Source organism: Bidens hawaiensis, unplaced genomic scaffold, assembly GCF_021521415.1.
Source record: "Bidens hawaiensis isolate Kalapana, Puna unplaced genomic scaffold, B.hawaiensis_p1.1 tig00027401_1, whole genome shotgun sequence".
Taxonomy (NCBI): domain Eukaryota; kingdom Viridiplantae; phylum Streptophyta; class Magnoliopsida; order Asterales; family Asteraceae; genus Bidens; species Bidens hawaiensis.
In genome coordinates, this window is record NW_027494441.1 from 85,414 (window position 1) to 101,900 (window position 16,487).

Sequence of the window (16,487 nt, forward strand, 5' to 3'; positions counted from 1 at the left end):
TTTTGTGTATTGGCTCATAATAATCTCAACTTTAAAAATCACTACCAGCGGTTCTAACTCTCAACTATTTTTGTCTCAATGGACCTCCGTTAAAAAACACTCACGCGGCCAGGTTTTTTTCCGAGTTTCAAACCGATGTTTTAGGACTTTTGATCGGAAGAACAATACGATTCGATTGATGTAAAATTTATCTCGAAATGGTGATTCAAATGACTTGATTTTTGTTAGTTGGAAATTCAAACACCCGAATTGAAGCATTGTTTCGTCAATTTGATCACCGTTTCAAGATAAGTTTTACATCGGTCGACTCGTATTGTTCTTTCGATCAAAAGCCCTAAAACATCGGTTTAAAACTCGAAAAAAAAACATAATTACGTTAAATGTTTTTTAACAGAGGTCCATTGAGACAAAAGTAGTTGAAAGTTTGGACCGCTGATAGTGATTTTTAATTTTATTATCAACCGATACACAAAAGTTGAGATTATTTATTTCCTATTTGCCTATTTTTATTGTTTTTGTGTTGATTTTTTGTAATGTATAGGCTGTCTATGTAGTTTAGTTATTTTATGTTTGTTTAGAGTAGGCAAAGGGATGGCTTAGGGGTTGCATGTATAACCGGTGTTCCTTTAACTTATATATTATGTTTAACACATTAACCTTTTTGCATTATGGTTTTGGTTCCGGATCGCAAATTTTCATTGGTTCTTTGGAGGTACAAGTTGAACATTTAACTCCATGACTCCACCGACGGCCCATGCGCGTTAGGAATCTAAACAAAAATATATGTTTTGTAAAAGGCCCCGGATTTTTGTGCGCTTTAGGCCCCTAGAATGGTTGAGTCATCCTGCTTGACTTGAAAATATTTATGTTCGTTCTTATGAAATTGGAACATCTAAAAATAGCAAACCCCTTGAAACAAATTATTGGGTCCGTAACTGACGCTTCAGAAAAGAAAATTGCTTCAACATGTTTGATTTGTGGGGATCGTGAGGAAGCTGTCAAGCACTTGTTCATCTCTTGCGGTTTGCATGCAATCATTGACCAATGGTGCAAAGTACAAATTATTTTTGTTTTATCAGTTAAATACATCTTGATCTACACATGTTTATTTAAGGAAGTCGAGTTAAAAAGAAGGTTTTTCAAGCTATTCGTCAATCACATTATCTAGCTTGGACTTTTGGTTTGATTTCTTGTTAAATTATTCATGAACCTTGTTATCTTTTCAAGCTTGAATGATGTTCATGAGCTCATGATGAGCTAAACACTTTGTATCACTTTAATTTAGATGGAGTTTAGTAACATTTGATGGTATTCATGGATTATTGGTAAGGATTGTGTTAATGTTATAGCAATTTCATAATTATTCTTCAATGATATTGTGTGTGTAGAAGTTAGATTATTGTTCAAGACTTTTAGATGTAAGGTTATATCATGTTGGAAAACTCATGATTTTTGCATCTATCCATAGATTTGTATGTCTTTGTGCTAATCTATCGTATTTGAACTAGGAATGGTGAATAAAGTCTTGTCTATCTATTAAAACTCTTGAATAAGCAATTGTGCATCCTTATGCTTATGTTTGGAAAGCAAAGTATTTGTTATGTTTTTGTCATATTTAGTATTATGCTTCTCTAGGATTTGTTGACACGAATTGTATGCTTGTATAATCTTAATATGAAAGATATAAGTTGAAACCTTTAGGTGGATTATATGTTTTTCGTGTTATCTTTTCAAAGAGTTGTTGGATTAGCCACCCGTGATAGGAAACTAGTCCATGTCTTCATAAACATTGGCATAATCATATCACTCGTTTTACTTGAATGGCTTTCGGTGGTTAGTTTGTATCTTTCATTCTAACTTTCCGACAAGTCACATGATTAGATATCTTTAGCAAAATTCTAACTTTCCATGTATGCTTTTCATCATCTATAATTAAATGAATTCGAGATTAAAGTCATATTTTTCTTTGATTGTTGCACTTGTGTTCATTAGCTTAGTTGTAATATTTTGCATGTTATTTTAGTTAGAACCAACCCCCTTACGATTTTTAATAGGTTAAATGCTAACAAAGATTTAGTATCAAAAAATCCATCGTATCCATGGATTGATATCCAATTCTTACCTTCACTATATTATACCCGATAAAATATGCAGGCTATCGATTGGAGTTAAAGGTGTAGTTTCAGTTTCGGGTGATTGTGGTCATTTGTTTTTAGGTTGTATGTACTATGAGTGTCTAGCTTGTTGCTATTGCCTTTTTTATTAGATGTATATATTTTTTTTAATAAATATCTTTTCTTTTCTTTTCTTTTTTTAAGTATATAATAGTGAAAAAAAGCTTGATTGAGATTGACAATGAGAAGAATGCCGCTCGTCCGGCCAAAATCGTGTACTAAAAAACGTTCATGGGAGCTAATATCGATCTCACAATGATTTTGCATGCTGTTTGCAGATGTTTATATAAAAAAAAATTAAAATACCCTGGACTAAAATGTGTGTATACAAATACTTTTTGGCGCGTATCATTCTTTAACAAAATTGTCAAAGATCATAAATATCAATCAGGCTGTTGCTTCTCAGGAAATCTTGATACCATCTTGCTGACGATTTGGGCACTCGGTCAAATGTTTGCCGGTCAACATAGTATAACCCAAATCTTACATTGTACCCATGTAGCCATTCGTAATTGTCCATCAACGACCACACAAAATAGCCACGAACATCGGCTCCATTACTGTCATTTCAAAATAAAAAAGTCAACATTCTTTAGACTTTCATGGTCAAATTGAGTAACTTTCAAGTACATAATTCACACTTATAGTGTTTCAAATGTAACGATACAACGTTCCACGCATAGTTTTCCATCATAAACTCATATTAGTCGAGGTAAATTAGGGCTGACTTTATGACTTTAACACCAATTTTCAAGCCAAAAATTAGTCTGTATTGACTTTAAAGTTTAAAGTCAAAGCACATAAAACTAACCGTATCGCTTTAACTAAAGAAGCGAGGTATGCTTGATGGAATTCAATTCTCTTGGCATCATTCAAAATCTCTTCAACTTTAACATTATTCACATTCGGTGACGAATAACCTAACAAGAACTCAAAAATTAGTCACAATATTAATAATATAATTATATAAACAATATAATAGCCAATACGCATGCGTTTAAACGATAAAATTTACCATTTTCAGTAACAAACATGGGTGTGTTATTGTACCTAATCTTGACATAATTAACAATCTCTTCCATGCCTCTAGGAACCACAAAAAACCTCGGCATTGATGTCTGTAAGTACAAAATCATTGGTTTTAATATTAATAATAATAATTATAGTAAACACGCATAAAACATAAAGATCATACCGGATCACCGATTGGCACACCGTCACGCTCTCCAGTAGTTTCAACAAAACCTTTAATCGCGCGATTATAGGTTTCTAAGCAGCTAGAATTGGTACAATCTTTGGCATATAAAGATGAATAATGGTTGATTGCAATGAAATCAATACTGTTCTTCATAAAATCTTTTTCTTCTTGAGAGAATCTTGGTAGCTCGTTTCCGTGATATTCACGCATTTCTTGAGGGTAATCACCAAATATAGGCGGATCGAATGACCTGTTTGGATCAAAAGATTAAACCATTTTTTTCATTTTAGTAAGTAACCTGTTTGAATAAAAAGTTTTAACCTTTTATGACAATCTTGCCTTATAATGAATTTGGTGTATGCAGCCACTTGTAGGGTTGATAAACGGGTCATGCTTGCGGGTTGGCTGGCCCAACCCAGACATGACTAACCCAAGAATCGAGTCAGGCATATGACAAGAACATGGCATGAATATTTGTGGCATGAATATTTGTGGGCAGACACGAGCATGGCGTGTTTAACCCAATTTTTTTTATATTCTTTTCATGTATTAATACTTTAAAATAACAATTTTACAACAAAAAATTCAAATGCATATAAAATAATTGCATTCTAATTACAAAATCTAAGGTCATTTTCTCTTTTAATTTTCAGAAGTAGGCATAAAATACCCCAAGTATTTAACTTATGACATAAAACACATTTACAAATTTACAAAAATAAAATAAAAAACCAATGGATTAGAGCATTCCCAATCGATTCTCCATCTTCAAATCTAAAATTACACAAAAAAAATCACTACATTTTCTCTCTCCTTTTCAATTAAATAATACTTTTTTATACCTTTATTATTAACTTTTCTCTTTTTCCTCAAATCACAACCACTTTCAAAAAATATTAAAAAATTATGAAGGTTGAACAATAACATTTTTTCTCTCTCCACTCACAACCACCCTCTAAAAATGGAGAACACACTAACATAATTTTGGAGAACCGGTTGGGAATGCTCTTAAAGGGTCACCCCGCAAACCTAACGCTTTGACACAAACATAACCTGTTTAGCTAAACGCATTCACTTGGTTCGTCCCAAACCTGTTTATACTAAACCCAAACCGTGAATTCCGTGCAACGTTCATGTCGTGTTAGTAATTTACACACCATGCTGAAAAACTCACATACCAATTGCCATGTCATCATTTTTAATAGTTAGTATTCGCATGAAATTAGTCCTCTAGAGAAAATTACCATCCGATATTAAAGATCAGGGCCCTCTCGGCAGCTTTGCGATCCAACTCACTATCTGTAATCGGTTCATACATGAAACAGTGTGCAACGAGTCCAATCAATCCGCCTTGTCTCGACTGCACAAACAAATCCTAATTCAAAATCTCTTTCTTTATACAAAAATGCATACAATTTGAACTAAAAGTCAACAACTTGCCTGATATTGTTCATGATAAAGCTTTGCAGCCTTCCCATGAGCCAATAGCATATTATGCATAGCAAAAAGAGGCTCAATATCTGAATTGCCAGCTGGACAGTTGCCAAACGGTTGAGAACAACGGTTAGGTGGATACTCCCCTTTTTCATAAGCAAATTCTGATACCAAATTCGGTTCGTTTAATGTGATCCAGTATTTTACGCGGTCTCCAAAACTCTTGAAACAAGTTTCTGCAAAATGTACGAATTCGTCCCTGCAAGAAAGACGTTAATAATAACATGAACACATGATTACGATACGATTAGTCGGTTTGAGGGTAAAAATGTAAAATAGATGGTTAAGCATACTGCATTTGTGGACCGAGCCAAGATTCGTATCGATCTTCGAATTCTTGAGGGAAATCTTCATGGTGAATTGTCACGAACGGCTCGATTCCTGTAAGATTCGCGTTATTAATCAAGATGTTTTGATTTTTAAAAACGATGACAAATATGCATAAAGATTCACCTTTTAGTACAAGATTATCAATGATCTTGTTGTAGAATATTATCCCTAAAGGATTAACTTCACCGAATCTTCCTCCTAAATGAATTGTGACAAATCCAAAAGTATTTAAATAACTGTTGAACACATGAACTAGATGATTAATAAAAATGGATAAAAAAGTTTACTTGGAAGAATTCTAGCCCAAGAAATCGAAAACCGGTATGCTTGAATGCCAAGTGAATGCATAATCTCAATATCTTTCTGTATAAAAGCTAAACTATATTAAAAAAAAAAAAAAAAAAAAAAACCACTTTTTATGAGCTATAATAATGGAGGATCAACTATATACCATGAGCAGATGATAATGATTATCCGCAGTATCTCCATTGTCACCATTTTCTCCACACCCTGACAATGGCGAGTATTCTTACAAACATTTGACTTACAAATTAATGAACAGAAACAGCAAAATACTGATAGGGGTGTGCACAGTTTGGTTCGGATCGGTTTTGGGCTAAAACAGAACCAAGAACCAAAACTTCGGTTTTTGAATTTTGAAAAACCGTTCGGTTCCGGTTTTCAGCTTGGGTCGTTTTGCAATTTTGGGCTTAAAATTTGGCCAAAAATAATGAATTTTGAGCTAAAATATTTAAGTTACATGCCGTGACGGACCCCCCGGAATCATTTTCACGGGGGCGTATTACCAACTTTAAGGGGAACCAATCTCGAGAGTTTCACATACAAATAACACTACTGGTTTAGCCCATAACCGATCCAATCTCGAGATTTTCACATACTGATAGGGGTGTGCACAGTTTGGTTTGGATCGGATGCCCATCAGAAATAGTTTTTATGATGGGCAGCCGGCTCTGGTTACATATTTATTAAATTCCTATAAATTACATAAATAGAGAATGAAAATCTATAATTATGGTTCGGATCATTTCAGCTTTTATTGCATACAAAACCAAAACCGAACCGCAAGTACAATTTAAAAAAGAAAAAAAAACAAAACAAACAAACTGTCTTTGTTTCGTTTGCTTTTTTCCGGTAATGTATTTTCGGTTTTCTGCACACCCCTAAAACAAACAACTAACCTTTGGAATGACAGAACTCATCCCAATTAGTAAGAGACTTCCCATCTTCAAGATATGCACCTTCAACCTGCAAAACAGGGCATGTGTTGTGAGTCAAAATTATGTCAAAATAATAATGGAAAACAGTTAAAGATTACTTGATAAGCTGAAGTGGTGGCTCCGAATAAAAACCCAGGTGGGAAATCGGATCTTTTGATTGGGTGGTGTTCTTCACTGAATCTTGATCCACCACCATTAATGGAAGCTTCAAGATTTGAAAAGCAAGTAGATATGGCAAATAGGACATAAATTGGTAGTGAGTTTAACTCCATTTTTAAAGAGCTTTGTTGATAAAATTAATAAAATCTTGTGTGAATGTTTGTAATGGTTTTGTTAAGAATAGAATTGTTGAATATATTAGTTTAGATTAAAGAATAAGGGGTGTTTGGGATGGCTTATTTTCACCGACTTATAACTTATTAACTTTTTAAAAGGTAGTAAGGTGTTTGGGATTGTTTATATTGTGAGAGGAAAAGTTAAAATATAACTTATTAACTTAATGAAAAGTTATAAGGAGGTAAAATAAGGAATCCCAAACACCCCCTAAAATTAATAAAAAACGTTTTGGTCCAAAAAAGTCATATTTTTTGTTAGATAGCTCAACCTAAACACTATCATCACCACCAACCACCCACCACCACTTGAGCACCACTAACCGATTCCGACGATGGTCCTAGTATTCTGGCGACCTTAATAGTTAAGGCTTTTACTAGGGGAAATGTTTCTAAAGGTTCAATCCAAGGTTACAAATATGTTTGTGATGAAAATGTTGAGTTTTCCAGCCAAAAACGTTTTTCCGGGGCGACCAGCAACTAACGGCGTTCGGATTTCGTTAGTCGCGAGTCATTGAGAACAAATACGTTAAAAGATGGGGCCGTCAGCCGCCAATTCGTTAATTGGGACCACAGCAACCAAAGGATGATAGTTAGGATTAACAAAAACCAATACACCTTGTTTATATATCTAACAATCTAACATCTAATTTAATCTAACAATACTAATAAAAGAAAATAATGGAGATGATGTGGCAATCTCACATTCATTCTTGGTCTAATCTCTCTTCTCATTCATTCTACATATTCATGGGTTATAGGGCAAACCATTTTGACAAATGGGTTATAATTTCCTTTATAATCTTTCATCTCATTCATCCTATCTCTTCATGGGTCATGGATCAAAATAATTTTGGCAAATGAGTTATAATTTTCTTTGTAATTCTCTAATTCCTCATCTTATTTATCCTACATATCCATGGGTCATGAGTCAAAACAATTTTAACAAATAAGTTATATTTTCTATTCTAATTCTCTAACTCTCATATCATTCGTCATAATTATCCATGGGTAATAAGTCAAAACAATTTTAGCAAATGATGTATATAAATAGATTTTTTCTAATTTGTGAATTTAAAATTATAGACTTCTTATTATTTGTACTATATGTTTTATTTTTTTACCTTTAATTTTGTTCATTTCTTTCAAATAACAGACCTTATTTATTTTTATTATTTGACAAATCTTGTGTAATACATGGGTTCAAAAGTTAGTTATGAATAAATATTGTTCTCATATGATGTGTTTAGGTATAAGTTGTAGTTAGACTTTATTTATTTGTTTTATTTGCGTTTGTATGGACTTGTTAGGATTGTTTGGTGATGCAGAACGTATCCAATTAACTATCAAATCCGTAACAATCGATCTATTCGGTACTCGTAGGTATATAGGTATTTTGGAACCCGTTCTTTGTTCTTTGACATCTGAACTCTCTTTAATAGCTCGTGCGGCAATAAGTTCAACAATAGCGACCTTTTTAACAAACTTAAGTGTACCAACAACATCTAACTCTAGACTTACGTGAACAAACATAAGTGTCTTTGCTTGCCCACCTAACATAATACACCATCAACCAACATTAAATCTTTAATTCACAGAAAGTAGACTGAATATGCGAACATGATTTTCTAGTGTGTGCGTTCGTTTATGATGGTTTGTTAATAGTTTATATGAACGGTTTACGAACGTAAACGACAAACATAACTAAATATAGATTACGTAAGCGAATACAATTTCCCAAACTGTTCATAAAAGTACATGTAAACCAGTAGTAGAAAGTGGTAGCGTGTCAAGTATGAGTTCCAAGACAACCAAACCTGTTACATACCTCTGATCCATATAAAAGAAGATTTTAGACTGCAGAAAATTAGAGAGGGAGGGGGGCCAGGGGCGTTGAATAGTTTTTCTTAATTTTAATCCAATTTTAATGAGCTAATGACTTTGTTAAAGTAAAGAGTTAAGGGTTAGATATGATACAACCGGATTTCTAAAGATTCAAGTAAATGTTAATTAATTCATTGTACGTCCTCTCCCTGATCCCCGATCGAGAGTTTTCTTTACTAGTCATCTCACTAAAATAGTAGGGATCACCAATAAAACGTCTCACTCTTCAAAGGAAGTGATCACATTCTTCACCGAGCACACCAAGTATTTAGCTTTACAATTTCTGCTAATCTCATTATATTAAGATAGTGAGTTCCCATCTCAAATCACCAACTAATGGTAATTCCTCACTTGTCAGAACACTAGAACAACCTCTAGTGTTGACCCCTAAAAAATAGGACCATCCAAATCGCTCGTCACTCGCTCGGAAATTGCTTAGAAAATGCTCGCTTGTTTTTTCTCTCGATTGTAAACGAGCCGCTCTGTTCAGTTCGGTTTGTAAACAAGCCAAGCAACGAGCAAAGGTTAGCTCGGTTCAGTTCGGCTTGAATATTTTTAACTTATTTTATATATAATTATATATGAACAAATATATAAATATATAGACAACACATATAATAGAAGTATACAATTTTTTAAACCTTTATAAATTTTTCCTATTCCGTCAATTTTATAGTTTCATTAGTTCGATTCAACGTTTTAGAACACTAGAATTTTGTTTACATGTTCATTATATCTCACTTCAAACTCTTTTCTCTTAAAATCTACGAGTTATTACACGTTTGTCTAAAAACTACTATTTGTTTACAAAATATATTATTTACAGCTTTCAAATTTGTTTTTTATTGAGATTTTTAGTGCGAAAAAGAAATAATTAATGCTCGATTCGATTTTGGCTCGTTCTGGTTTTCGCTCAGTTTGAATTTCAGTCGTTTGGTTCGGTTTGGTTGTAAACGAGCCAAGCAACGAGCAAGCCTTCGCCCGGTTCGGCTCGGCTCGGCTCGTGAACAGCCATACTAAAAGATACAAGTAAGATAAATGGTTGGATAGCTTAAAGAAGCTCATCTTTTGCTCTACACTTTGATCTCTTCACTAAACAATTTGAAGCTTGATTAGTCTAGAATAATTAATGGAAGAGATTATCTTTGAAGTGTGTTTATTTGTTCTAGAGCAAAGGGGTGAAGACTAAGTTTGAATTAGCCTTCTATTTATAGCCAAGTGTATGAGAACATGGCTAAGTGGACTGCTAGCCCGATGGTCGTTTCCATCGACCGTTAACGTCCATTCCAATTTCACAATGGACTTGCCAATATGAGTGTTATGGCCATTGTCTTGATTTTTTGGCTTCTTGTGTTGACCATCACATGTGAAGAAGAAGGAGGAGGCAATATGGTGGCTCCATGTGAGATGGGGAGCGACCAGAGCGCAACACATAGGATTTTAGAGGTTTCGTTTATATGTTTTAATTAATTAATATTATAGACAGTTTAGCGTTATATTGTTATCATTTTATCATAGTTAAAGATAGAGGTGCACAAAAAACCCGACCCTAAAACCGGACCCGAAAAAAATACCCGGAACCAGTTTTTTTATACCCGGATTTTTAATACCCGAACCTATACCCGACCCTACCCGTAGGGTATGGATAGGATATGCATTTTAGTACCAAAACCCGTACCCAGAACCGGGCCCGATCTATACCCGGTAATACCCGAAAACCGAAACCGGTTCCATACCCAGAACCGGGTTTTTCCAATACCCCAAACCGGTTTTTTCAAATACCCTATCTATACCCAAAATCTATGATGCACGGAAACGCCTAAGGATGTGGAGTCCCCGTCCCGGGGACGTGCAGGGGACGGATACGCCGACAACGCCGGCGAAACGTTTCCCGTCCGTTTCTGAAAATCGGGGACGGACCGTAATACGTCTCTAGGCTTGGGTACGGCTTATTCGAAGTTTCAGAAATGTTTCCGGTGGCAAAACCGACACCAATGCCTGCAATTTCTGCCGGAAGTTAGGAAGAAGAAGATGACGGCTGGTTATTGTTTGTTACTTTTAGGGTTTAAATAAGTTTTAACAATTAGCCCATTTCTTTTTAATAGTTTACATCCAGTCCCTGTAACTTGATTGTTTTTATATAAGAAAGGGTAAAATTAGTTCATGTATTTCAACAATTAACCCCCCTCTATCTTTACTAGTTTATATTTGGTCCTTAACACTTATAAATCTTTATATAAAAGGTTTAAAATTGACATTATAAATTTATAAAAAAAAATTATAAATAGTTGTTTATTATATATTTATATTTTTTTATATATTTTTTGCCTTACCCGTATCTTGGATTTTTGATTTTTGTCGTTTCCCGTACCCATTTCTGTGCTACTTAGCCCGAAATTACCCGAAAAATACTTAAAAATTACCCGAAAATACCCATAAAAATTATAACCTCTTAAAAAATCCAATGTATACCCCCAAAAAACCCAAAAATTGGGTTTTTTCAATACCCGGAAATAGGGTATTCAAATACCCGGTTTTAGAATACCAGGTTCCATACCCGACCCGAACCCGATGCATAGGGTATGGTTTTTACTTTTTAGAGACGATACCCAGACCCAAACCCGACCCAGGTATTACTAATACCCGATTTTCCAATACTTGGTCATACCCAAACCCCTGTATTTGAAAAACCCGATGTGTGCACCTCTAGACTTAAAAAATATAATAATAGAGATCAGATTACTCAAGTTTCTCGTTATAAATAATTAAATAATATTGAAAAGGATTGTGGAGATTTAGTTAATATCATATATGATATTAGGATTATGGCCTTATGGGTAATCCATAGTCCTTTTGGTAAGCATAAACATTTTGTAAGAATATTAGGATTAATAATCGTCTCTTTACTTTACTTTCATTGAGGAAACGTTGGAATATAGAAAAGGCAATTAGCCAACCTATGTATAATTATGTGAAGCTTTCTATGACATTGATAAATTATAAAATTTTATAAAAAATTTCAAGTTCTATTAATGTATACCATTCATCAAAACACAACTTTTCTCTTCTAAAAGTGTTATATTTATTAATTCTTTATTTTTATTCAACTGTCTTATAACTTCGATAAAAAAAACTAAATTTGATTACATTTTCTCCAACCTTGCGTAAAAATTACAAAATGGTATGTGCAAATTAAAGATCATAAGGTCGTGTTCGGTTCACAAAATGTGATGGAATTGAGGTTGGAATTGTAAAACATTCCATAAGTTATCATGTTTGGTTCACCACTAAATAAAATTGGAATTGGAATGTAATACAAGTTATATTTTTTAAGTGAAATTAATTCAAATTCCTCTAAAAATTCGAGTTCCTTACAAACAATCCAATTCCATCACAAACATTCTACGAACCAAACGACCTCTAAGTATCAATCAGGCTTTTGGCTTCCAAGAAATCTTGATACCATCTTGCTGACAGTTTGGGTATTTGGTCAAATGTTTGACGGTCAACATAATGCAACCCGAATCTTACATTGTACCCATGTGTCCATTCGTAGCGTCCATCAACGACCACACAAAATAGCCACGAACATCGGCTCCATTACTGTCATTTTCAACAACAAAAATAAGTCAACACTCTTTTGACTTTCATGGTCAAATTGACTAACTTTCAAGTACATAACATGACACTGTAACGGTCGATACGTAACAATACAACGTTCTTTGTGTAGTTTTCCATCATAGAATCATATTATTCAAGGTAAATTTGGGCTTACTATATGATTTTAACACCAATTTTCAAGCCAAAAATTAGTCTGTATGACTTTAAAGTTTAAAGTCAAAGCACACAAAAGTCAAAACTCACCTTATGGCTTTAAATAAAGAAGCAAGGTAAGCCTGATGGAATTCAATTCTCTTGACATCATTCAGAATCTCTTCAACTTGAACATTATCCACATTCGGCGATGAATAACCTTAAAAAAAAAAGAAAAAAAAAATAGTCACCATAATATAGTTATATAAACAATATAATCACCAATAAAAACGCGTTAAACACAAGAAAACTTCTTCGACGATAAACATGGGTGTGTCTTGTACCTAGTCTTGACATAATCAACAATCTCTTCCATGCCTCTAGGAACCACAAAAAACATTGGCATTGATGTCTGAAAATACAAAATCAATATTTTTTTTAATACCAACTAAAGTAAAATAATAATAATAATAATAATAATAATAATATCATACTGGATCACCGATTGGCACACCGTCACGCTTTCCTGTAATGTCCACAAAACCTTTAATAGCGCGATTAGCGGTTTCTAAGCAGCTAGAACTAGCGCAGTCTTTGGCATATATGGTTGAATAATAGTTGATTCCAATGAAATCAATACTGTTCTTCATAAAATCTTTTTCTTCTTGGGCGAATCTTGGTAGCTCGTTTCCATGATATTCACGCATTTCTTGAGGGTAATCTCCAAATATAGGCGGATCAAATGACCTGTTTGATTAAAAAGATTAAAGCTTTTATTTCTTCCTTTTCAGTAACTAAAAAAATTACCATCCAATATTAAAGATCATGGCCCTCTCGGCAGCTTTGCGATCCAACTCACTATCTGTAAGCGGTTCATACATGAAACAGTGTGCAACGAGTCCAATCAATCCGCCTTGCCTCGACTGCACAAACAAATCCAAATTCAAATCTTTTTCTTTATGCAAAAATGCATACAATTTGAATTGAAAGTCAACAACTTGCCTGATATTGTTCATGATAAACCTTTGCAGCCTTCCCATGAGCCAATAACATATTATGCATAGCATAAAGTGGCTCAATATCAGAATTGCCAGCTGGACAGTCACCAAACGGTTGAGAACAACGGTTAGGTGGATATAGTCCTATTTCATAAGCCATCTCTGCAACAAAACTCGGTTCGTTTATCGTGATCCGGTATTTTACACGGTCTCCAAAACTCTTGAAACAAGTTTTTGAAAAGTGTACGAATTCGTCCCTGCCAGAAAGACGTTAAGAATAACATGATTAACAAAAGATTAATTGGTTTGAGGGTAAAATTTAAAAATAGATGGTTAATCAAACATACTGCATTTGTGGATCGAGCCAAGATCCGAATCGATCTTCGAGTTCTTGAGGGAAATCTTCATGGTGAATTGTCACAAACGGCTCGATTCCTATATAACTCACTTTATTAATCAAGATTTATAAATTCATAGAAGAAAAAGTTTTTATTGTTTTTTAAATAATGATGACAAATATGCATAAAGATTAACCTTTTAGTACAAGATTATCAATGAGTTTGTTGTAGAATATTATTCCTAGAGGATTCACTTCACCTAATCTTCCTCCTAAGCAAAATATGACAAATGATACATTATTTAAATAATCAATGAACCTAAGAACCAGATGATTAACAAACATGGATAAAAAAAAGTTTACTTGGAAGAATTCTAGCCCAAGAAATTGAAAACCGATACGCTTGTATGCCAAGTGAATGCATAATCTCAATATCTTTCTTTATAAAAACTAAATTATATAAAACTTAACAACAAAAAAAAAATTATGAGTTATAATAATGGAGGATCAAGAATGATACCATGAATAGATTATAATGATTATCTGCAACATCTCCATTCTCACCATTTTCTCCACACCCTAACAACAATGGTGGCAATTTATACAAGCATTTTACTTACATTTAATGAACAAAAACAACAAACTAGGGGTGCGCACAGTTCGGTCTGGGTCAGTTTTGGGTTAAAACCGAAATGAAAACCGAAACTTCAGTTTTTGAATTTTTAAAACCTTTTGGTCTTGGTTTGTCAGTTTGAGTTTGTCGCTTTTGTTTTTTTTTTTTTTTTTCGGTTTTGCCGTTTGAGTTTGAAATTTTGGGCCCAACATAATGAATTTGGGCCTAAATTATTTTGTTAATTAATTATGCGTTTAGGCTAAAGCATTCAAGTTACATATTAATTAAATTCTTATAACTACTTAAAATGAAAAAAATTAAAAATTAAATTCTATTAATTCGGTTCTGTTCAGGGGCTTCAGTTTTCCCATTTGAGCTTAAAAATTTCGGGCTCAAAGAAAAATTTGGCCCAAAATAATGAATTTGAGCCTAAATCACTTCATTAAGTAATATCTAATTGATTGTTATGCATTTGAGCTACAATATTTAAATTAATAGCCATTCTCACTTTGGTGGGATGGGAAGGTGGTTGGCTGTGTGAAATATGAGGTCAAGAGTTCAATCTCATAGTGTACGATATTTAGTTGTTTCAAACAAAAATATTTAAGTTAAATATTTATTAAATGTTATAATTACTTAAAAAAATGAAAATCTATAAATTCGTTTTTTTCATTACATACAAAACCATAACCAAACCTGATGCGGTTTCAACTAGCAATCAAATGGCTCAAAAACAAAATGATTTCATTCAAACGATTCGAACCGAATGATTCGATTAACAAGCTTAAAGCTTACAGATTCTTTATTAAAATCAATCAACTAAGTAGACAAAAGACCTAGCAACACTATTTATAAATAAAACAAACACTTGGGCCGGGCTAACTAAATGGGCCGGATGCTCCTGCATCAAAACCTTAAGTTCAATTATTACAAAAGGGATGTGTGATCTTCATACACCACTCCCATGGTGACTGTACAAGCCTATATGGCTCGTATACGGTCGTATAGATCGCGCATGACCTGGGCCGGCCCATAGGCCAGAGAAATAAGGCAAGAGCTTTAGGCCCATACTTAACTAAGGCCTTCAAATAAAAAAAAACATTATATATTGATATATTATAAGGGGCAAAGTGAACTCAAAGTTATTTTTGGTTCTAGTGGCAAATTTGGTTGTTGCTAAGTTGTACTTCCCAAGTTCAAAACTTGTAGTAATCATTTTATATTTTATTTTTTCACAATGGTCATGAAAGGGCCACAAAATCTCATTTCGATTTAGGCCTCCAAATTCATTGAGCCAGCCCTGCGCATGACTGATAAGTGTACGGTGGGGACAAAAAAAAAGCTTTTCCAACCCGTATAGGCCTTCAGCAACTCAAGTCCTATGCTTCCCGTATAGCCCTAGACGACTCATATAGGTGACAAATGATGTGTGAAGATCCATGGTGGTGTATAAAGATCCTATAACATAAAACCTATATGAGCCATATAGTGCTATACAGGAAGCATAGGACAAATGATGTATTAAGTCCGTATTTGTTTTGGTTCAATTTTCTCGGTTTAGTTTTTTGCTTTATGCACACCACCTAAAACAAATGACTAACCTTTGGTATGACAAAACTCATCCCAATTAGTAAGAGACTTCCCATCTTCAAGATATGCACCTTCAACCTGCAAAAGATAATGCATGCGTAGTGCGTGAAACAAGGGAACAGCAACAGCAGCAACAGCAACAACGGAAAACAGTTAAAAGTTTACTTGGTAAGCAGAAGTGCCTGCTCCAAACAAAAACCCTAGTGGGAAGTCGGATCTTTTGATATGGTGTTCTTCATTGAATCTTGATCCATCACCATTAATGGTGGCTTCAAGAATCAAGAAGCATGCAAAAATAACGAAAAGTATTGATGATAACTCCATGCTTAGAAGCTTTGCTTTGGTGATCCAAGTTTTTATATGTTATATATACAAATTTTGGCTTGACAAATAATACATCTAAGTACTACTATTCATTGTGACTTTAGTTTGCATGTACCATTGGCTTGGCTTGATTGGATGATGACGGCTTGCGTCTAAGAGCATTTATTGTGATTTTAAAAAACACTAAAAAACATGTTTAATCACCCGTCACGTCATAAAAAT

At 33.9% G+C, this 16,487-nt stretch overlaps 2 pseudogenes across 1 annotated transcript; both read right to left on the reverse strand.

Annotated features, from left to right (window-relative positions):
* Positions 1 to 2,541: 2,541 nt before the first annotated feature.
* LOC143575440 (beta-glucosidase 18-like) lies at positions 2,542 to 6,706 on the reverse strand (annotated as a pseudogene). The gene is made up of 12 exons (XR_013142759.1): positions 6,533 to 6,706; positions 6,396 to 6,462; positions 5,648 to 5,706; positions 5,484 to 5,559; positions 5,320 to 5,394; positions 5,160 to 5,247; positions 4,786 to 5,065; positions 4,617 to 4,732; positions 3,370 to 3,622; positions 3,190 to 3,292; positions 2,986 to 3,094; positions 2,542 to 2,734 (listed from the first exon to the last, which is right to left on the reverse strand). The product of XR_013142759.1 is annotated as a beta-glucosidase 18-like (transcript).
* A 5,364-nt stretch (positions 6,707 to 12,070) lies between these two features.
* On the reverse strand, positions 12,071 to 16,265 carry LOC143575446 (beta-glucosidase 18-like; annotated as a pseudogene).
* Between the last annotated feature and the right edge of the window lie 222 nt (positions 16,266 to 16,487).